General features: G+C 43.4%; 1 long non-coding RNA gene across 1 annotated transcript in view; it reads left to right on the top strand.

Annotated features, from left to right (window-relative positions):
- Positions 1 to 10788: 10788 nt before the first annotated feature.
- Positions 10789 to 24565, top strand: part of LOC126109665 (uncharacterized) — a 30986-nt gene continuing 17209 nt past the window's right edge. The window contains exons 1-3 of the long non-coding RNA XR_007523709.1: positions 10789 to 11874; positions 16915 to 17035; positions 22228 to 22352. This is a non-coding gene — a long non-coding RNA (uncharacterized LOC126109665). The remainder of the gene's footprint in view (positions 11875 to 16914; positions 17036 to 22227; positions 22353 to 24565) is intronic.

Genomic DNA, 24565 nt, shown 5'->3' with positions numbered 1-24565 from the left:
TGGAAGGTTTTAGGATGCCCCTCGATAGATCAGGGTGCACTACACACAGGAAGCAGCTACATGGGTAGCACAGTACTTGTGGTATGCATATGGGTTTTTTTTTAGATTAGGTTCCTCCCCACAGGAAACAAGCCATTGGCCTGAAAAATTACCAGCTCATGTCACTGATGTGGGTGTGCCAAGTGTAAAAATTGTTGGTTCGCCTAAACAGGTCATTCCAAAGGATTTAAAATTGCTTAATCTCACGTTGGTAAATTGTCGAAGTGTCTGTAGCAAGATCCCTGAGTTACTCTCCGAAATAAACAGTAGCAATGCTAATATTGTATTAGGTACCGAAAGCTGGTTGAAACTAGACATAAAAAACAGTGAAATTTTGAACTCGGATTGGACAATGTTTAGGAAGGATAGGACTGATGCTATGGCAGGTGGTGTGTTCATTGGAGTTAAAAGCTGTTTAAACACAGTTGAGATCGATACTGGGTTGGACTGTGAAATACTCTGGCTAAAGCTGTCAATCAGACAAGGGTTGACCATTGTATTAGGATGTTTTTATAGACCACCAACATCCGCAACATCCGTCATAGAACGTTTCAGGGAAAGTCTTGAGTACATAGGAAGTACAAAACCAAATTATCCATTAGTTATAGGTGGAGACTTTTATCTGGCATCTACTGACTGGGAAAATTACACGTTTATCACAGGGGCAGAAGCAAAGATTCGTGTGAAGTTACTCTAGGAGCGCTCTCAACGTACAACCTTGAGCAATTGGTTAGGAAACCAAGACGAGATGGGGACATATTAGATATCTTAGATACAAACAGACCTGATCTTTTTGAGGAAGTTAATCTACAAGAAGGTATTAGCGACCATAATATCGTTGTGGCTTCTATGTCAGTGAAAGTTCCAAAAAAACCAAAGAAACAGTGTAGAGTTTTCTTGTTTGGGAAAGCAAATAAAAGTGATGAATATCTTCACAGTCAACTACAAGCTTTCGTCATGGGACCCAAAGATATTGAGCATCTTTGGTCGGAATTTAAAGATATTGTCCACCATGTGCTAGACAAGTTTGTGCCTAGCAAAAATATAGGGGAGGGAAAGGATCCACCTTGCTACAACAAACATATTAGGAAGTTGCTGAGAAAGCAGAGAATATTGCACAGTCGTTTTAAACGTAGTCACTGCCCCGCTGACAGAAAGAAATTATGCGAAATAAAAGCAGCTGTCAGAAAGACAATGAGAGATTCTTTTAACGTGTGGCGACTATCGACTCTACGAGCGATATATCCTTGCCATAGCAGGCTCTCTGACCCATGCGGACCTGTTGTGCGCCGCCATATTGCTTCCCATTCTGTTTTGTGCAAAGACCTTGTAAAAAATAACTAGACTCACTGATGGCGCTGCAGTCGCGCGATAATTTGAACCTTAGGCTGGACGCCATTATAGTGGTTATAGTCTGATGTGTTGTGTAGTATTGTTGTTCATGAAGATGGTTCAAATGGCTCTGAGCACTATGGGACTCAACTGCTGTGGTCATCAGTCCCCTAGAACTTAGAACTACTTAAACCTAACTAACCTAAGGACATCACACACATCCATGCCCGAGGCAGGATTCGAACCTGCGACCGTAGTGGTCGCGCGGTTCCAAACTGTAGCGCCTAGAACCGCTCGGCTACTCCGGCCGGCGACTGTTCATGAAGACCCTGATTCAACGTTGTATATTTGTTGGGGCGTACATACAGTATTTGTTACTCGTAATTCTACTGTCTGTACGTTCCAATCAAAAGAAGTACAATGGTGAAGAGTTGTGCAGTGATTAATTGTACAAATACATTCGAGAAAGGAACGAATATTACATTTCACAGATATGTGAATATTTTAAGTTGTTTTGTATGTCAGTGCACTTACTTAATAAATGATTTTGTAACACGGTATTAGCATAATGTCTGTGCATCTATTTGCAGGTTTCCTTTCTCAAAACCACAGCTGTTACAAAAATGGTTACACGCTGTCAGAAGGCAAGATTTCCGACCGACAGAATACCATTTTATATGTTCTGATCATTTTGAGGAAAGTTGGCTGATCGGTAGTGTTTTCATGGTCTAGGTTAGGTTGAAACTTGATAATTTGGTCGTGAGTTGCCAAAGCACTATGCCATATAAAACGCACTTCTCCTCATAAAATCTAAAGCAAGGTAGAGTCATAAAATATCTATTAATATAGTGGGCAAATCTTCGAGTATTTCGATGCATTTTGCGTACATCTATCGTAAATGAACTACGAGAACTGCTAGGGGTCCAGTACATAACTTTTAGCTACAGCAGATTCCATGTAGTACGTAAGATAAATTCTTAAACAGTGACTAGTTGCTGTTTGTTCATAAATTAAGAAGTATATTGTAGTAACGTATTTAAATGAGGCATTATGTTTGTGACCTAACTCTAGGGAAGGCATTTTATAACCAAAAGCGATGTATAAACATTCGAACTCCGCGCGTCAGTTTACCACTCTAATGGCCGCCGCCCAGCTATTCAATTTGTCCGCTCTTCACAGTCGACCACTTGTGCGGTTGTGGGGGCCTGGTTTTGTGCCACCGGGTGTATATGACTTTGTAAATATTCACGCGTAATAAAGTTGTCTTCATGTATTTTGGTGTATTATTTAATGATCGCCGCCGCTCCGCGTATCTGTTTTCGTTCAATTCGCGAGTGCTATTAACAATGATTTGTATTGTGCTACGAACAATGTTTCAATAACCGTTCAGTCCCTGTGATCCGACTTTACCGCCGCAGTTTTTCAAAGTGGAAAATCAAAAAGTGGAAATCAAGGCGCAGTTTCAGTGCCAAAGTGAACATCGCTGTCGACCGGATTCTAACCTATGCGGCCCCGAGATAACCTCAACGGTTCCCGCTTGGTCGCCGCAGCACGTTCCCGCGCCTACGGCTGCCTCGCGAACGTCGGACTGCATTCTGCTTATCGACGCCCCAGCACTGCCAGCTCCTGCGGTTCCTGCTCATCTGCCGCACCCACACATGACACCTGCTCTACAGCCACAGACTACACAACTCTCCACCAACATTTTACAACCCGTCAGGTATGATGTAGCTGCGCCTCCCGTGCCGCGCCCAATCCCGGCTCCTGTTTGTCTTCTGCACGTTTTCCCGATGGTTTCGTCCATCTCTGCTGCGTCGGTTTCAAGCGCGCCCGCTTCACTCCCGCACCCGTTGTTATCAGCTCCACGTGCCTCCACCCCACCCGCGATGGTCCACAACATTTCAGCGACTTCTGCGCCGGGTTCTTTCGCTTGGCAAACACCGGTCATGTGCTCACCAGTCCGAACTGCACCTGTTTCCACGGTAATGGAGAGTCTTCCGCACCCAACCGTGCCCCCACCAGCCAGGGCCACAAGCAACTGCACCTGCCTACATTATGCAACTGAACTCACATGTCAAGACTGAACTCTCTTCTTGCACTTCTGCTGCTTGTAAATTGTGTGGTTTTGTCCCTATTAATCAGATCATGACAGCTACTGTGTGCCAGTCTCCTGGTGCCTACAATCCTGATTTGGCACCACTTTACACTGCTACACCGCCCGCACCTCTGAGAAGCGTGTTCGCTGCACCGACCGTTCCTCAGTACCTCGCGCTTAGCAGATTCCCAAAACTGCCAGCCCTACAAATCGAGAACCCTAAGACATGGTTTGCATTAGTGGATAAAATGTTGGACATTCACTGCGTCCTAGACGATGGAGCCTTCGTGTGCCTTGTTAGTCACCTGCACGATCACACGGATCTTATTAGTGACCTGCTGCTTTCGCCTCCTATTCAGAATAAGTACGAATTTGCTAAAGCTTGTATCGTTGAATGCCTATCCCGTCCTCCTGCTGAGTCGATCCAACGCATTATCCACGAGGAACACATTGATGACCATACCCCGTCACAGCTGTGGCGCCACTTATGCGCCCTTGTGGACACAGACTTTCTACCAGACGTTGCACTTTGGACAATTTGGCTATTTAAACTTCCTTCTGAGCTACAACTGCAGCTACAGTCCCATGTCTCTGAGCCCCTCGAAGCACGCCTGTGCATCGCCGACCATGCTTATAGCATCGTTCAACACTGGTACCTCCAGCATTCGAGTCCGGCATCCGCCGCCCCCACGCATTATGCAGTAACAGAAGCCACGCCTACCTGCGACTGCGGCAAGATACGCGCCTCGCTGTCAGCGCAAGCAACGGCCCCGCCACCCTGTTGTCGCCCGACTGCACTACCTACTTTTACGTTGCCGCCCCAAAGGTCACCGGAGATGGCCTAGCGAGCACCTGAGTACACTCTGGCCGTGCATTTGGCCGCCTCACTGCCCAGCCATGCTCCTGCACCGCAAGCTGGCTCTCTTTATTGCTGGTTCCACGCTAACTTTGGTGACGCGGCTCGCAACTGCAAACCCCCGTGCACTTTCCCAAACGCTTATGGCGGGCACGCCTAGGCTCCACGTCCCGCTGCGCTGCCTCACGGCACCTACCGGCATCTCATCTGATGCCTGCTGCACTGTCATCTGCTTCGCACCTCTTCGTCGAGGACATCAACACCGAACTTCGTTTTCTAGTGGACACTGGAGCTGACGTTAGTGTTATCCCACCCTCCCTCGCCCCTAACATAGATCCCTTATCTGCACTGTCACTGATAGTTGCTAACAATTACCCGATTCCGGTGCTAGGTTCTTCACATCTCCTGCTCAAATTTGCCCCGGATCAGGTTTTCCCCTGGACATTTTCCGTCGCGGAAGTTGAGGCACCTGTATTGGTCCTCAATACTCTCTCCCCTAATCTGCAAGCCAGCTGTCTGACTCATGTCTCCAGTTCGAGTGTTCCTGGTGCGTCACACCATACCCCCCCTCCACTCGAAGTTTCTACTGACTGTTCACTCTCTGCCCTTTCAGAGTGTATGTCACTTGCTGCAAACCTTTCCTCTGCTCTCTCAGCTTTCTTGCGCCAGCGTTCAGACGTCGATGCATTGCGCACTCAGAATGTCGACCTGCATGTTCCCATTGACGAAGTCTATGCACAACTGTTGCAGACACAACAGCAGCTGCTGCAACTCTGCACACCCACTCTTGCAATCGTGCACACGCCTCCTTAGCCTGGACATTGTTCTGCAGCTGTGACCCCATTAACGGTTCGGCCGGCCTCTGCCCCTCCTCCCTCCGCCCCTCCTCCAGAGGACTTCGCTGAACTTCGCCATTTTCTAGGCATGGTGAACTTCTACAGGCGCCATCTGCCCCATACTGCATCTATCCAGATCCCCCTGACCGACGCTCTCGCAGGTAAGGATACTAAAGGCAAACACAAATTCGTTTGGACACTGGAGGTGGCCGATTAATTCAAAAACCTCAAAACCGCCCTCTCTAAAACTATCACACTCGCTCACCCTGCTCCTGACGCACCCATTTCTATTACAGCTGATGCAAGCGACACTGCAATTGGCGCGGTCCTTCAGCAACATGTATTGGATACCCCCCAACCCCTCCATTTCTTCTCCAAGAAATTAACCAAATCCCAGTCCAAATGGTCCGCCTTCGACCGTGAACTCCTCGCCCTGTACGAGGCGGTCAAATATTTCACAACCGATGTCGAGGGTCGCCCATTCACGATTTATACAGATCACAAACCCCTGGCAGACGCAATCCGTAACCCCTCACACAATCTCCCCCCATGACGCTTCTGCCCTATGGATTTCATATCCCAATGTATCACTGATGGACGATATATCCCAGGCGCTGACACTGTAGTCGCTGACTACCTGTGTCGCGTCACCATCATCACTACCCCACTTAACCTTACTGACCTGGCTCGCCGGCAAACCGAAGACCCCGATATTCGTGCCTTGCAACAAGACTCAACCTCTTCCCTTCAACTGGAACAACGTGCATTCCCCGGCACCACAGAACCAGTGTGGTACGATGTTTCCACTGGTAGCCCCCGCCCTCTCGTACCCGCAGCTCTCCGCCGCTCTGTTTTTGATGCACTCCACAACCTAGCTCACCCAGGCATCAAAGCCTCCACCAGATTGGTCACGGAAAGGTACGTCTGGCCCAGTGTTAAACATGATTGTAGGATGTGGGCTCACGCCTGCGTACCGTGTCAGAGAGCTAAAGTGGGCCGCCATGCACGTCCTCTGCCAGGCACTTTCGACATACCTAAAGGACGTCTACGACATGCCCATATCGATATTGTAGGTCCCCTCCCTCCCTCCACGGGCTTTCGATATATCCTGTCCATTATTGATAGGGTCAATAGAAGGGGCGAGGCAATCCCTTTGGAAGATATTTCGGCTGAGTCTGTGGCTCGGGCCTTCGTTGCCACTTAGATTTCCTGATTCAGAAGCCCTACCTCACTGACCACCGACCAAGGTAGGCAGTCTGAATCACAGCTGTTCACGTCCCTCTGTTCATACTGTGGTATCACGAAGTTTCACACAACCGCTTATCAGTCCCAGGCCAATGGACTTGCGGAGCACTGGCACCGCACGCTTAAAGCCACACTTATGTGGCTTGGTGGCCAGTGGTCTGACACTCTCCCCTGGGTTTTGCTAGGCCTCCACACCACATACATAGAGGACTTGCAAGACTCCCTCGCCGAGATCCTTTACGGGGAGCCCCTGGTTTTACCAGCCGAATTTGTCGAGGATACGCCGCTACCAAGCTCTTCTGAGCTCCCAGCACTCGTCGAGAGCGTCCGAGGGCACATTGTGCAGATCAGACCTCCCCTGCCCTCTGCCCACTGTAGACCTTGTGTGTTCGTGCATAAGGAACTGGCCATATGCGAATTTATCATGTTATGTGACGACACAGTACAGACAACCCTGCAGCCTCCCTACACTGGTCCGTTTAAAGTCCTGTCCTGAGGCCCTTCCACATTGTCGATACATAACAACGGCAAACCAGTAACTGTTTCACTCCACCGGGTGAAACCTGCGTGGACCTTGAAGGAGCACTCTGCAAGTGACCCTGACATACACGACACCTGCTCTCCTTCCCAGGAATCCTATCATGATTTGGACAGGCCCACTACCCCTCCCCCCTTGTATCCTACATCATGGGCTGTACGACCGGTGGTTCCACCCCGTTGGCACAGTGATTATGTCCTAGCTTCAGTCGAGCTTGCTACACCTATTGCCAAGTGTTATGTGTGTGATTTCACCATGGACAAGTGCTATTGTGATCATCAAGTGTGCCACCCCCACCAGGCTGGCACAGGACTTGACGCACCACCGTTCTCCACACTGCAAGGGCTCTGTGGCGACTATCGACTCTACGAGTGATATATCTTTGCCATAGCAGGCTCTCTGACCCATGCGGACCTGCTGTGCGCCTCCATATTGCTTCCCGTGCTGTTTTGTGCCGCGACTGTGTATGACTTTGTAAATATTCACGCATAACAAAGTTGTCTTCATGTATTTTATTGTGTTATTTAATGGTCGCCGCCGCTCCGCGTATCAGGAATAGCCACAAACGAATTTGAAAGCAATATTTTATCTTCAGATTCTAAAAATAACCCCAAAAAATTTTGATCGTACTTAAAATCTATGAACACTACAAATAATTCAATACCTTCTCTTGCTGACAGTATGGGTAATGTAACTGATGATGATAAACAGAAGGCCGAAATTCAAAAACTAGCTTTCAAAAACTCGGTTTCGGTAGAGGACTGCAGCACCATTTCCCCTTTCAGGTATCGAAGAAACACAAGGATGCTGACATAGTGTTTAGTGTATCTGGGATTGTAAAACAGTTAAGATCCTTAGACGCCAGGAAGGCATCTGGCCCAGACAGTACCCCGTAAGATTATATGTTGACTATGCTACAAATATAGCACCATTCTTATCCATCATCTATCAGAGATTATTTGAACAGTGGAAAGTTCCATGGGACTGGAAGAAGGCCCAGATCATAGCAATCTATAAAAAAGGGAGAAAATCGGATGAACATAATTACCGGCCAATTTCACTGACATCGCTTTGTTGTAGAATGATGGAACATATTTTGTGTTCAGACATAATGACCTTTCTAGATTCTGAGAAGCTCATCTGTCAAAACCAGCATGGCTTTAGGAAACAGCGGTCATGCGAGACACAGCTGGCCCTCTGTGTGCATGATATACAACAGGCTCTAGATACCGGCTCCCAGGTTGATGCCATGTTTCTCGACTTTCAAAAGGCGTTCGACTCAGTTCCGCACTGTCACTTGCTCCAAAAAGTGAACACTTACGGTCTATCCGATGACATATGTGGTTGGATAGAAAGTTTTCTAACAGACAGGGATCAGTATGTCATCCTGAACGGGGTGACTTCAACAGAAAGAAGCGTAACTTCAGGTGTGCCCCAGGGCAGCGTAATAGGTCCTCTGCTTTTTACGATTTGCATAAACGATCTGGTTGATGATATTGACAGCGGCATTAAACTGTTTGCTGATGATGCTGTAGTCTACAGGAAAGTAGTATCACTCGAAAATTGTGAACAAATCAATGAGGATTTGCAGAAAATAAATGTGTGGTGTAATGACTGGCAGTTATATCACAATATTAGTAAGTGTAACTTACTGCATATAACAAGGTGAAAATCCCCATTAATGTATGAGTACAAAATAAATGCCCAGTCTTTGGCAGCGGTAAGATCTGTCAAGTATCTGGGTGTGACTATTCGAAATGATCTCAAATGGAATTATCAGATTACACAAGTAACAGGTAAGGCGAACTCTAGATTGTGGTTTATTGGTAGAATCCTGAAGCGACGCAGTCCTTCAACAAAGGAAATAGCTTACAATATATTATTTCGTCCAGTCTTAGAGTATTGTTCGTGTGTATGGGACCCTTACCAGTTGAGTCTGATTCAAGAGATTGAGAAGGTCGAAAGAAGAGTGGCAAGATTTAGCCACGGCAAGAGTGTCACAAATCTCATAGAAAGTTTGAAGTGCTACACACTTGCAGATAGACAATGCGCTAAACGGAAGGGGCTGCTCACTAAATTCCGAGGATGTAGAGCATATATTATTACCACCTACTTTCAAGTCGCGCAATGATCACCACTCAAAGATAAGGGAAATCAGAGGTGTTCAGACAGTCGGTTTTCCCTCGCACGATCCGCGAGTGGAACAGGCAGAGGGGGGGGGGGGGGGGCTGGGGAAGTATGACTTTGTCGCGAATTGTGCCTTCCGCCACATACCGCTTGGTGGCTCGCGGAGTATATATGTAGATGTAAGATAATTACTAGACAGAACACCATTATGCAGCAATAAACAAACAGCACTGCCACAGCTTTTATGTCAGTTGCAGCAGTACGACTTAGACACTGTCTCCACAAAGACTACTGCCGACAGAACGTCTTCCTTTGCAACAAGATTTGAATGTACCATCCATACTTACAGGCTTGACCTTACTTGTTGACACTGTCTCATGTGTCGGTATGCTCCCAGCCTGGTGTGCACTACCTATAAAGCAGATGAACATTTGTGCCTCAATGCAGTAGACAACTCAGCGATCTGAAACTTCCTAGCAGATTAAAAATCTGTTCTGGACTGATAGTTAATCTCGGGACCTTTGCCTTGGAAGGTATGAGACGAGGCATTGGAGGATGTAAAACTGGGTGGATAGGTCATGAGTTGTGCTTGGGTAGCTCATTAGGTAGAGCACCCACCTACAAGAGGCAAAGATCCTGAGTCAAAGTCTCACTCTGGTACACAGTTTTAATGTTCCAGGAAATTTCAAATCAGCAGACATTCCACTGCAGAGGGAAAATTTCATTCTGGAAACATCCCCCCAGGCTAAGCCACGTCTCTACATTATTTTTTCTTCCAGGAGTTCTAGTCTTGCAAGTTTCACAGGGGAGCTTCTGTGAAGTTCGGAAGTTTGGAGATGGTAGTGGCGGAAGTAAATCTGTGGGGATGGGTTGCTGTTCTTGTAGTTTTTGAAGCTGCGAAAGTGTACCTGCCGACCACTGTTTTCACTTTTTTCGTAAGTAAAATAAAAAAAAACAACACTGTAATCGAATGGAATGCAGTAGCAATTACACCACGATAACTGCGGTAGAACGCTCGTGTTTCTAAATACTGCCACTAGGGAGCAGTGGTGGTTGGGAAGTGCCTCAAGGAAGTACAACCAAGCTGAACTTTTTGTGGCGTGACAAAAGTTACGTCTCTTAAGTTGCGCCACTAAAAACTGGGAGTTCACACATGCAAACTGCAGTATGCCAGTGGCTGTGGCGGCACTTCTGTTGCGTGTGTGAACCCGGCTTTTTGAACAACAGTAATTCATAGTAATAAATATCGAATGCAAAGGGACTACTGCGGGAATGTTGGAGCTTTGAGTGGGGACAAACCAAAATCTAATTCAACAACCACAAAATTAAGTAAATAGTAACCTATAGGAAACTTAAAAAGGACTTTTAAGGGAAGTACAGAGAAAGCAACATGGAAATACTAAAAGAAAAGGCGCTACACAAGTATCGAAAACTCACGTAAAAACCATAATCTTGAATCGGTAACTAAACGTGAAGTATATAGTGCAGTTCTAGTGCAGACCGATTCTAGAATTCGCTGTTTTCAGAGTTCTCGTAGCAGATGCGTGCAGTTCTTCGTTGTAAGATTTCTGTTTCTGGTGTTGCTTTCTGTACTACTGTGAAAAATAGTAAATCTTAGAATCTTCGGGATTGGTAAGAACGGAATGGAATCTGTGTCGTAAGAATTGATCCAGTAGCCGACTGTAGTGAGTGGTATCGTTGGTACAAAGTTTAACTCTGAAGTTACTCTTAGTGTCTTGCTCTCGGGTACAGCGTAAAATGAAGTTTATAAAGCGAGTACTTTTGCATTGTGTAATAAAAGTAATTATGTACATTTAAATGTTGTGTACGGCATTGTAAGTGAGGTACGAGCTTTACCCATATTTATATTTTGTACGTGCGTCTGCGAAGTGTTGGTATACCGCCATAATGAGGGAGATCAATAAGTTCGGAAGAGCAACAGAAAGAAAAACATCCCGGTTCTAGTCGCACCTGGACTGCATGTCGCGATCATTTTAAAGACGATGAGTTGGATTGGCATTGATAGTCTCTGCTTCCTACATCGGCCAGACGCTTCTTCAGACATTATACTCAGTAGCAGAAATGCCGTCATTCTTCTGTCCAGCATACTATTTACCGGCGTTTTGTATAAAGTCATTAACGAACGCTTGTCAACTTGGATTGCCGCTGAAATACACACGCTTATCTGACCGCTGTTGAATCGGAATTCGTTGCTAAATTATCGGATGAAGATGAAAGGTCGGAAAATGGCAGTCCCTTTGGCACGGCCCACCACAAGTATTTTTCAGACAGCTCATGGACTACGGTATTTTAGCAAACGTAAAGCTGAACGACATATTGAACACATAGTTTTGAACAGTGATTGTCCCATTACCGTCGTGTGTACATTTTTGTTCCAAGAATAGATAGGATGACAGAAACGCGTTCAATTCTGATCCTGACAGTGAAGCCGGCGAACGAGAACATAAGGAATTATGCAACTGTTGTATGTGCACGGCCAAAATAAGACACCAGCTACCTGTTAATGAACCTTGTATGTAAATGGGGGCCGTCGAAGTGGTCAATTTCGACTTCATAACTACAGTTCAAGGAAGCTGTAGCACTTGTCATAACAATGAGTAGATAGACATTGTGGACACAGAGAATATTTGTTTGAGAAATTGTTATTAGAAAATCTTTGGAGGGACTGCAACAAAGGCTTCAGAAGGATAAGAAAAGCAGCACTAACATACTGACACGCATTCAACACAATGAACTTGATCAGTTCAGAGTTATTGTTTTGGACAAATACACGGTTGTTAACCAGGTACGTATGACTAAACACTTAGATATAGCACTATATGAGAAGATGTAATCAGGCATTGTAGTAGATGTTAATTTTGTGTGTGTCCACCCTTCGATTGTTATGATGGCTTAACTCTATTGGGGTTACTTTCATTGCTGTGTCTGAATATCATTGGAGGACTGGTAGTCCATTCTACCTCAGGAGAGAAAACCAGAGAAGACATAGGTGTTTGATGCTGGATAGGGAATGAAGGTAATATTCTGACTCATCCCCATATAGGGTGCCCCAGCCAGTAGTTGATCACCACCCAGTAGTTGGTCAGTTTCACTCTAATCTTTAAATTATAAGAGTTGGCAGCACTGACACTTTTAAAAATGTAAGAGCATATAAAGAACATATGTTGGCAAACTTATTTCTTCTATTGTTACAACAATTGGAGGGAATTGATAGCTTTGAGAAAATCTTTCCTTTTGTGCTGTGCTGAGAAGTGGAGTGTCAGGGCGTCTAGACTAATTGTAAGGTAGGTTACAGTGATACAGATATTTATTGACACAAGTACTAAATACTGAAATATGATGAACTGTGTTAACAGATAACTCATTATGAATGATTGATTTTATCATTTACCATAAAGGAAGTGTAAATTATTGCTTCAGTCTTCTTTAAGGGGGGGATATCAACTACTGGAGTGCATGAAAGCATATTTTCCAGTAGTTGGTCATAATGATCAATTATTGGTAATTTTTAGAATGTTCTCTCAAAGAGTTGCTTTTAACTATAGACCAAGTAGGCCTTCCTTTCTTCTGTCCCATACTGATGGAAATGTGAAATTTATATGGCTTCCAGTAGTTGATCGGGGTGATCATCTACTGGTTTACATATGATCAACCAACAAGTATTGAGGCATACAGATAAAATTTTTATCAGTCATTAGTTTCATCCCTCTATTTACAGGATTGAAATCTGCAGACTGAATTAATAAATGGCTCCAAAAGAAGATAAGTCGAAAAAAGAATTTTTTAAGTATTCTGAGGAAGACTTACAATGTGCAGTAGAAGCAGTTCAGGCGGATGGCAGTAGTATGAGGAAAGCTGCAAAACATTTTGGTATCCCATTTAGTATGCTAAATAACAAAATTAAAGGAAAAGTACCTATGCAGCGTAAGATGGGACCAAGTTCAGTTTTGACAGAGGCTGAAGAGAATTTATTGGTTAGCTGGATCCATGCCAACGCTAAAAAAGGCTTTCCAATAAAGCAAAGGACACTGTATGAAACTGTGGCAGATGGAAGACCTACACCATTCAAAGATGGAAGGCCTGGTGAAAAATGGTTTAAGTCATTCATGAGACGTCACCCTGATGTATCAGAACGGCATGCTGAGAGCATAAATACTGTCAGAGCAGCTGTTACTGAGGAAAATATCAGGCAGTGGTTCAATGAACTTCATCAGCATCTTCAGCTGGGTAATAATTTGGACATTTTAAATGAACCAAAAAGAATTGATAATGCAGATGAAACAGGATTTGAAACATGTCCTAAAACTGGGAAAGTTCTGGGTCCAATTTCTTTTGACAATCTGTATGAAGTCAAAAGTGGCAATGAAAAGGAGGCCATTACTGTAATGGCAAATTTCAATGCTGCTGGAGACACTGTACCCCCAATGGTCGTATTTCCACTTCAGAAAATTTCAGGGGACATATCCGAGAATTTGAACAGTGAATGGGGCATTGGGCAGTCAAAAAAAGGCTGGATGACAGGAGCCCTCTACTTTGAATACATTGCCAACATTTTCCTTCCATGGCTGAAGAAAGAGAGAGTCAAATTTCCTGTTATTTTATTGGTAGATGGGCACAAATCTCATACATCATATAAAGTTGCTAAGTTTTGTGCCGACAATAGGATAATACAATTTGCATTGTATCCAAATGCGACTCATGTGCTTCAACCAGTGATGTGGCAATATTTCGTCCCCTGAAATCTGGATGGAGAGATGCTGTATATAATTGGAAACACAAAACTGGTAACAAAGTTGTAACAAAAACTGTATTTGGCCCATTACTTGAGACCGTTTTCAATGAAATGGCTACTCCTGAAACAGTGAAAAATGGTTTCAGGAAGTGTGGTTCTTTCCCTTATGATCCTGATGCAATGGACTATGCTAGATGTATGTCCAGCAAATCTAGACATTGTGCACCTGCTATAACGTGTGGTAATGCAATAAAACCATCATCATTTGGTGTTGAACATCTTTTGCATTTTGAATCTTTAATGAAGAGAGGTAGAGAAGAAGAATTCCATGCAGCAGAGAAAAATGGATGGGAAGGTGATCCAGGAGCAGAAGAACTGTTTCAGGTTTGGCGTAAAATTCGTGCTACTTGTAAATCACCTTCAACAAATAAAACTGCAGATGCTAACATGCTATCTCTGCATTTGTGTAGTACAGAACAATCCATCCCCCCATCAGAAAATCCAGCAGGAGATCCTCAAGTGTGTACTAACAGCAAAATATCTCGTGACTCAGAAGATGAATCATCCACATGTCATAATGAAAAGTCAGGAGATCAAGACTCAGTACAAGATAATGACAGTTCAGGTCCTCCTCAGCCCTCTTCACATCCAGTCAACCCTGAAGCAGACACTCCAAAATGCCATTCATCCCAATCATCTCAGAAAAACATAATCAGTCCACATTTTGCTAATCATGTTACTTGGCCTACTGAATCCCCTATAAAGGCTGGAAGGAAAAGAGAGTACACACCATATGCAACAACATCCAAACAGTGGCTAGACTGGAACAAATCAAAGGAAGAACTAAAAGCCAACACAGAAGCTGCCAAACGAGCTACAATAGAACAATGTAAAATGGCAAAACAGACGAATGAGAAAAAAAGAAAAGGAAGGAAACTGTTTCCAGAGGCTGAGAAGGAAAAACCACCAAAAAAGAAACCTGTAAGAAAAGACAGTTCAGAGTCAGAATCCACCAGTGATGAAACATCAGAAAATGAGTCTGACTGTAATAAAAACCTTGCTACCACTGAGAAGAGGCATGACATTGGAAGGCCTGCATTCAAAGAAGGAGATTTTGCTTGGATCTTGTTTCCAGGCCAAAAGAATAATAAGTATAAATTTCTGTGCACTGTTCAAAGAGTTACCACAGAAGAGGACATTGAGGTAATGGGTTTGAAAAGCTGCGATGAAAGAAATACACTGTTTAAGACTGATGAAGATGATATAAGCACTGTTCACTCTTCACAGATTTTAGCAATACTTCCAGAACCCTCTATTATCTCTACAGGAGGTAGGCTGCGTTACAAGTTTCAACATCCTGTTGATACTGGAAAACTGGAATGAAACTGAGCAGACTTGTGTATAGTCTATTGTTGTGTGTAGGCTACTATGTTATATTGTTTTATTTCATTGAAAAAAATGTTCAATATGTTAATCATTCATGTAAGTGTGTTAAAATTAAGTTCCCAGATGTAATTATCAATTTAATGTCAGATGATTTTATTTTTGTATATTGATCAACTACTGGACTATGGGCGATCATTTTGTGGAACTGTATGATCAACTATTGGTAATTTCTGACCACTGTAACTGAAATGCGGAAAATGTAGGGAATAAGCATTTCAAGGTTAATTGTATGTATGTCATTCTTTACAGGAAACTTTTCTCTGTAATATGTGTTGTTATCAACTTACTCCTTCAAGTAGATGTTCTATAAAAAATATAAACGTAAACTCAAATTGTTAATTGATCAACTATTGGCGGTATCAACCTATATCATTGGGTTGAGATTGGGACTCTGGGCAGGCCAGTCCATTTCAGAAATATGTTAATGTCCACAAACCATTGCCTCATATAAACTGCTTTATGACAGGGTACAATTTCATGCTGTTACATTCATTTTCTCTGAGCTCCTCCCGCGTCCAACCATCCTGATTTAGGTTTTCCGTGATATCCCTAAATCGCTCCAGGCAAATGTTGGGACAGTTCCTTTGAAAGGGCACGGCCGACTTCCTTCCCTGTCCTTCCTCGCTGTTTGGTCTCTTCCCCCAAACGACCGAACCCATCTTCAAGCTCTTCTTGTACTGTGTGCAGTGCACAGTGCTGTGAAATGTGTTCATATCCTTATTCATTTAGTGTTGTCTAATGCACACTAAGGGTGACATATCCTAACCATGAAAAAACACCATCTCCTTCGTATTACACTGTTGGCATCAGACCTTAGTCCAACCATCGGATTGGTGAAGTAGTTAGAACACTGGACTCGCATTCGGGAGGGTGACAGTTTAGACCCACATCCTGCAATCCAGATTTAGATTTTCACGATTTCTCCAGGCAAATGGCAGGATGGTTCCTTTGAAAGGGCACAGCCTATTTCCTTCACCATCCTTCCGTGTGACTGCTACGGTCGCAGGTTCGAATCCTGCCTCGGGCATGGATGTGTGTGATGTCCTTAGGTTAGTTAGGTTTAAGTAGTTCTAAGTTCTAGGGGACTGATGACCACACCTGTTAAGTCCCATAGTGCTCAGAGCCATTTGAACCATTTTTTCTTCATCCTTGACCCAATCCAAGCTTGGGCTCCACCTCTAATGAAGTTGCTGTCAATGAGACAGTAAACCCAATCATCCTTCCTTATTCGTTACCATCAGATTGTCATTGGGTATACCATAGTTAATCACTGCAAATCGCTCAATTCTAGTCATCCACTATCCAATGGCGAACATTGTCTCAAGTGCCGCATATCATTGACTACAGGTATATGTGGCTTATGAGGAGCTGTGGAGCTAATGAGTGATGACTTCTGCTGATTTGACTTCATTTTTAACACCCATTCTCCACAATAATTGATGATCCATGCTTGTCTGTACATAAGGTCCTCCTGGTCTCGGTTTAGCTGTGGCCATTCTGTTGGATTTCCATTTCGTGGTTGTATCACCAGTAGTTGGCTTAGGCAATTTTAGAAGTCCTGGTGGATTTGTCACTCAGATGACATCCAATACTAGTCAACATTTGAAGTAACTGATTGCTCTTGATCGACTTATTCTTCTGTTACAGCTTCTCCGCTGACAACACAGTACCCCCATACTTTCGCTTATACTGGCGAGTCTGCATTTTGTGACATCTAGGGGACAGTTCTATTTTACATAGCATTGGGTGTCTGGATACTTTCGATCAGGTAATGTATTTCCTGCCAGTTTTTTTTAAAAAAAGCAGGTCAAGAAGTATCTTTACGTAATTGCTTTCTTATGAACACTGTTACATGGATGCTTCCTAAGTGAATAATAAACAACTATTTAGTCTAGCACTTGTTGCCTGTGTTATCTTGAAATTTTGCCATTCTATTATATGTGTATTCTAGTTGAGATATTCTCTAATAATCAAATGTGTGAGTTAATTGTGTATCGTGTGTTGAAAAACTGTTCCATAACCTTAGGTCAGTTGTAGGATGTAAGCAATTTAAAGATATGCGAATGAAAAATTTGTCATGACTCGGAATATTTACTATAATTTAGTGTTAAAATAAGACTTCTTTCTAATAAAAACAAAGGCATAAGAAATTGTTTTGTATTTTTTAATTTTTTGATATTGACTAGTTGTTACTATGTTCAGCATATTTTGGTGTTGTTCCAAATATGTGGTTCCATGTTAAATGTTTGAGAGTTTACATTGCTTTAAAATTATATTCCTTTTGTTTAAGAAACAGTGATGAGAGACCTCATAGCTAGAATATTACGATCATGGAATGCTTAAGTTACATAAATCAGATACTTGAAGCATCAGAAAGTAAAGCATATTCTTTTTGGTGATCAAGATGTCGGGGAAGTTACATTACATTTTTTAGCTTACTGTTTAAGCAACCCACCATACAAGCAACTGATTCACAGTACCTTTATTCCCATAAAATCTGTGTGCGTGCGTGCACACGCGCATGTGAGAGGGGGACACGAAGTGTTAACTAACAACTAACCCATTTAAACAGATGTTATGCGTAGGGTTAGTATAATTAACTATAAGTTGGATCCATCCATCATGGGTTACGTTACTGTTTAGGTATGTTGTCCACAAGCCATTGCTTCACACATTCCACTTTATGAAAGGCTTATACAATTATTTTCTCTGAACTCTTCTTGTAATGTATGTAGTGCAAAATGTTGTAAAATATGTTCATATCTGTATGCATTTAGTGTTTTCTTAAGCATGATAAGGGCACCATCCCCTAACCATGAAAAACACAGCCACCGCCATACTTCAGTGTTGGTATCGGACTCCAATTCTGTCATCGGACTGACACAGAATACAGCATAGTTAATCACTGCAAATCGCTCATTTCCAGTCATCCACCGTCTAGTGACATATGTTACCTCGAGCGTTGTTTGGCTTATGAGGAGTTGCTTTGCCATTGCACCCCATTCTTTTTAACTCACTACACACGATTTTATAGTTCGACTGCTGGTAGCACTGTGGAGCTTATACAAGGGGTTACCCAAAAGAAAACCAACATTTTTCATTGCACAGAGGTTTTAGTGCCATGTTTTGTCACTGGGAGTGCGTAGAGTGAACATTCCTGTGTCAGTAAGTTGTGTGCCGCTTCTGAAGGAGGTCAAGACTAGTTTTGGCAGAATTTATAGTGATAACTGTTTAGTGTGATTGTTGTTTTTGGAGTGGCTGATTTTTGTGAGCAGCGTGCAGTCAGTGGTGAACTTTTGCTTTTTGCTAGGAAAAAGTGCAACAGAAGCCCTTGAAATAAAAGGGTGGCTGCCAAGTTTGTGCCGTGACTGATGAACAAAAACGAGGTCATGTGGAAGCATGCTCTGCTTTGAAAGAACCCCCCTGATATGTTCCAAACTTGTTTTCAAAAATTATCACAGGTGATGAACCTGGGTGATATGCTCATGATCCTGAATCAAAGTAATAGTCAAGCTAGTGGAAGAAATACTAACAAAGAGATAGAGGGGCTGGCCAGTACTTACCTCAGCTCAGTACAGCCGATAGATACACATAAAACAGAACCGAAAATTTACATTCCTAGCTTTCGGAACAAATGTTCCTTCATCAGGGAGGAGAGAGGGGAAAGAAATGGAAGAAGGGAAAGGAGATTCAGTTACTCACAACCCAGGCTATGAAGCAACAGGGAAAGGAAAATAGGGAGGGTAGCAAGGAGCCTCCATCCTTGCTACCCTCCCTATTTTCCTTTCCCTGTTGCTTCATAGCCTGGGTTGTGAGTAACTGAATCTCCTTTCCCTTCTTCCATTTCTTTCCCCTCTCTCCTCCCTGATGAAGGAACATTTGTTCCGAAAGCTAGGAATGTAAATTTTCGGTTCTGTTTTATGTGTATCTATCGGCTGTACTGAGCTGAGGTAAGTACTGGCCAGCCCCTCTATCTCTTTGTTAGTATTTGTTTCACATCTTTATACGAGATAAGCTAGTGGAAGACTTAGTTTGTCTCAGCCCAAGGAAGTTTTTCAACTGAAATCAAACATTAAGACAATGCTGGTTTGTTTGTTGTATGTGAGAGGAGTTGTCCACTCAAGTGTTTGTTCTGCAGGATCAGACAGTTAACCAGGCTTTCTCTTGGAAGTTATGAAAAGATTGTGCAACACTGTGCAGTGCAAGTGACCTTATTTATTGGAATTGGATGACTGATTTTTCCATCATGACAAAGCCCCTGCTCGCACAGCTCTGTCCGTAAAGGATCCTGAACTTTGAACACTTTTACAAGAAACATATGAGGATATACAGTAGTTTATCCCCATATCTAAGAACACAATGAATTCAACACAAATGGTCTCTGTTGACATTCGAAAGAAACACACAAACAGCTTTGTATCTCTTTCCTAACAGTGAAATAAGTTCACAACAAAGGCAAGTACTTCTGAAATTTTCCAGTAATTTTCGGGTTTGGAGCTGGATCCCGTCAGCATTCTGCCACGATATTTCGGCCCAGAGACGTCCGGCCGTCCTCAGGTGAGTAGATGAAGTACTTCGTCTACTCACTTGAGAATGCTTCGTTTACTCACCTGAGGATGGCCGGACATCTCTGGGCCGAAATATCATGGCAGAATGTTGATGGGATCCAGCTGCAAACCCGAAAATTACTGGAAGAATAAAGGCAAGTAGTTGAAACAACAAAAGGAAGACTTTCACAGTCAGAGTACGTTTTCTGCTTGTAGACTACCAAACTTGCTCTTCTTGGGCAGAGCACATTGGAACAGATGAACACTGAAGTTGCAGTCTGCACTAGTTCACAGTTTCTACAGTCTTGCCAAGTGAGTCTGACTGAATATCAACAGGATCACGAGCAAGTTCCGAGGTCCCTTGGCAGTGTGCGGTCAGTGGTGCTGGATGTGTCGTAACTGCTGTGATTGTCGCAAACACAGTCCTAAACACCCGCACAGCCATGACATTGGTAGATGCAGCAAAAGGTTAGTGGTATGAGCGGCCTCCCTTCCCGATTTACATGCTCTCTGTACTGTGGTCCGGTGTACATAGAGACCCTCTGTAGGTTGCACTGCAAATGACAGTCGGAACGTCCTGTAGTTGCAGGGACTGAGCTGGCAACTAACCTTATGGTCGTGTTTTGCCATTTGGCATGGGCACTTGACGGCTTTCGCAACACACCAGTCTGTATGGCAGTTCTTGCCAAAAAATGATATGGCCCCTGTTCTTCACCCACATACTCACTGGCTGCCCTGTTTGGTTGATGAGACTGGGAAGTATTGTACCATTCACCATACTCACCAGACTTAAGTCCTTGTGGCTTTGATTTGATTCTGAAGATGAAGGAACCACTTTGTGGCATTCGCTTCAGAACTGTTCCAGAGATTTGACAGGCAGTAGACCGCTCCATTCGCACCATCAACAGGATGGGCTCTGCTAACAGTATACTACGCCTTCCACATCACTGGCCACGGGTTCTACATAATGCTGATGATTACTTTGAAGGACAGTTACAGGTGCAAACATGTAACTCTTTTGTATCGGTTGTGACTAAATAGTTGCCACTATTTAAGTTCCAACCTTCATACTTACCACCCTTTCTAAAGAGGTCTTCCATTGTCCACCCAACCTCCACAACATCTTAACCCAACTGTATGGCACTCCCAATCCCAACCCCTTGCTACATGGATCTTATCCCTGTGTAAGACCAAAGTTCAAGACCTGCCCAATCCAGTCACCCAGCACTTCCTATTCTAGTCCTGTCATCCATCTTATCCCAGCAAAGGCCGGGTCACCAGTGAAAGCAGCCATATTGTATAGCAGCTCTGCTGCAATCAGTGCACAGCTTTTTATAATGGTATGAATAAACTAGCTGTCACCAGGATGAACAGCCACTGGCAGTCTGTGGCTAAGAGCAAGGTAGACCAACCTGTGGCATGACATGCAGTTGAACATAACATGCTCAATTTCGATGGCCTTTTGAACCTACCCGTCTACCATCAGCATTTCTGAACTGCTCCTGAAATTATCCCTGCTTCAACCTACTGTCCCGTACCGTCCACCAACAGTTTCCGACCCCTCATCCTGTCACCTCCTCCCATTTTGCATTCCCTCACCTTGTTTGTGTGCCACCCTCTGCCATTGTACCCACCCATCCTCTCCCCTTCTCCGCTCCTCTCCTTTTCCGCTCCCTGTGCCTGGCAGTCTGTAGTCCATGCACACCCATCCAGACAGCATTCTTCTGTCCTGACACTCGTACCTTGCTATCCCCCCCCCCCTCCCCCCCCCCTCTCTTCCCTGCCTCACTCCAGATTGCTATTCATGTGACAGTTGCATTCCAGTCATAGCTGCTGGTGGTAGCGGTCATATGCGTTTGAGGATGAGGTGTGCTTGCAGTGTGAATATGTGTGCGTTTTCTTTGCTGAAGAAGGCATTGGCCAAAAGCTATAAGTTGTGAAAGTCTTTTTGCTGTGCTTCTCTGCAGCTCAACTGGTTGTCTGTACGATGAGTAGCAATGTACCCTTTTCTTAAAATTGTTGATATGCTAACCAGGACTTTCCACTCGTGTTGGTTTTGGAGGGACCTCCCCATAAAAATTATGCCGTAACTTAATGTAAAATTAATTAGTTTGTAATATGCTATTTTCATAATACCCATGTCTTGTATGTGATTTATGTATAAAATGAAAAGCTGTAGCCAAGTGTGGATCCTTGTGGGATAGAAAGTGTAGAATTCTTGCTTCAGGTCTTGTTCTCTCTCCTGACATTTCTTCAGTTTCTGTATATTGGCTCCTGTTTTTCAGGAATGATAGAATCCTGTCTCCAGTCTTCCATTTTATACTATATATATGTGACAAGTGTTGCTGCAGATGGGTAAAAACTTTGTAATGTGTGTGAAAAATAAGTGAATGCCATGTACCGGTTGTTGCAGGTGAGACAGACGATCTTATCTGGGTGGGAGCAGAAGATTTGGCATGCCCTGGAGGGTCTTCACTGACTGTGCCAGCGGTTGTGGCCAGGGGCTACAAAAATGCGGGTGAAACTTCTCTCGTAAAGGTAGGATGTCTGTTTGCTGTACTTTTCAGACAGTACAATTTTTCTCATGCAAGTTGTGCAGGCTGCAGTCTAAATAACTCCAACATTTTCAGGGGGGGAGGAATACAAAACTGATCCCCCCCTCCCCCCCCCCCCCCCCCTCTCTCTCTCTCTCTCTCTCTCTCTCTCTCTCTCTCTCTCTCTCTCTGTGTGTGTGTGTGTGTGTGTGTGTGTGTGTGTGTGTGTGTGTGTGTGTAACACTCCAGCTCTCAGTATAGAAAAAAATTGTGAAAATTAGCTCAAAATTTTTAATTATACATCTTACTCTTCTCAAATAATAAAATGAGATTACTAAATGTAACATTATTTTTGTATACTTAAGTTGAATATCTGCTGATGATGATTGTTGATCACGATTATTTATCAATCTTCTACCTTGAGAAAGTCCTAGATTTTTCTTTTTGGTCTGTTTTTATTGTCTGTGTCTGATGACACAGGTCATACTTTGTTTCATGATGCATTTAGTGACTCAGACATCCCTTTGCACCTGTATGTGACTTAGGTCACATTATCCGACATCAAAGTCACTGAGTCTATGAAGTGTGAAAAGCGTGATTGTTTATTAAAGTGTCAAAGTTATTATGCTGGTTAATCGTAAACAGTTGATGTTCCTGAGACATATATGTTCAATATATCACCTGCACCTGAGTTATAGGCAGGATTAACCTCATATTGCTCATTGATAAGGTGCTATTCCAGTATTGGAGAGTCGTGGCAATACTGATGTGAGTTTAGGAGGAGGCATAGCAATGGACTGAGGCACAAATTGGAATTTGTATCAGGGAGACGCACTAGGGTAATCCGTGCAGGTGTGGCAGCGCAGTGCCAGTGCAGTGTAGTGATTAGTGCATCTGCCTAGTAAGCAGAAGACCTGGGCTCGTATCCTGTCACTGGTACAAATTTTAATTCATTGCTTCAGCCTACATCATTATCATACATATATGAGATGTCTGTAAAGTGCACTGTCATTTTAAAAAATTGTAACGTGAAACTGTTAGAGACAGAGCATTGTGGTTTGTTGTAAAATGTTTAGCAGCTCTCAGTGGTGGTTCTTTTTTCTTTTTTTTTTTTTTTGTCCCCCCTCAGAAAAAATTTCATTGTCCGCCCCCCCCCCCCCCCACTCATCACATGTTAAACATTTAAGGTGATATTAGAGTTCCCCCCCCATGTGCAGATTAGTATTTCAGCATCAACAGTTCTGATGGCATCATGGGTTGGTGCATTTGACTCAATACCTCACCTACACTTATTGTCAAAAGTATGATCATATGGGGTGTCAAGTGAAATTTGTGTCTGGATTGAGGACTTTAACAAGGTAGGGAGGACACAGCATGTTATCTACGATGGAGAGTCATTGTTGGATCTAGAAGTAACTTCGGTTGTGCCCCAGAGAAATGTGTTGGGGCCCTTGCTGTTCATATTGTACATTAATAACCTTGCAGATAATATTAATAGTAAAATCAGGCATTTTGCAGGTGATACAGTTATCTAATGGAGTACTATCTGAAAGAAGTAAAGAAGGTGAATAAATATTCAGTCAGATCTTGGTAACACTTCAACGAGGTGCAGAGATTGGCAGCTTGCTCTGAATGTTCAGAAATGTAAGCTTTTGCACTTCACAAAATGGAAGAAAAAACATAGTATCCTATGACTATAATTTCAATGAGTCGTTTGAATTGAGCCACTCGTACAAAAATCCTGATGTAACACTTTGTAGGAAAATGAAATGGAATGGTCACATAGGTTCAGTTGTGGGTAAAGCAGGTGGTAGGCTTTGGTTTACTGGTAGAATACTGGGGAAGTGCAATCAGACTACAAAGGAGATTACTTACAAGTCACTCACGTGACCTTTTCTAGAATATTGCTCAAGTGTGTGGGATCCATACCAAATAAGACTAACAGGGCACATTGAATGTATACAGAGAATGGCAGCACAAATGGTGACAGGTTTGTTGAATCTGTGGGAGAGTGTTACAGTCATACTGAAGGACTCTTGAAAGCAGGCTTAAACTATCAAAAAAAAAATCTATTAACAAAGTTTCAAGAACTGGCTTCAAATGATTGCTCTAAGAATATACTACGACCCCGTATGTATCACTCACATGGGGATCGTGAGGACGAGATTAGAATAATTACTGTATGCACAGAAGCATCCAAACTATCATTCGTCTCAT

This window comes from Schistocerca cancellata, chromosome 12 (assembly GCF_023864275.1).
Source record: "Schistocerca cancellata isolate TAMUIC-IGC-003103 chromosome 12, iqSchCanc2.1, whole genome shotgun sequence".
Taxonomy (NCBI): domain Eukaryota; kingdom Metazoa; phylum Arthropoda; class Insecta; order Orthoptera; family Acrididae; genus Schistocerca; species Schistocerca cancellata.
Note: the sequence above shows the minus strand (reverse complement) of the source record. Positions and strands in the feature narration are given on the sequence as shown.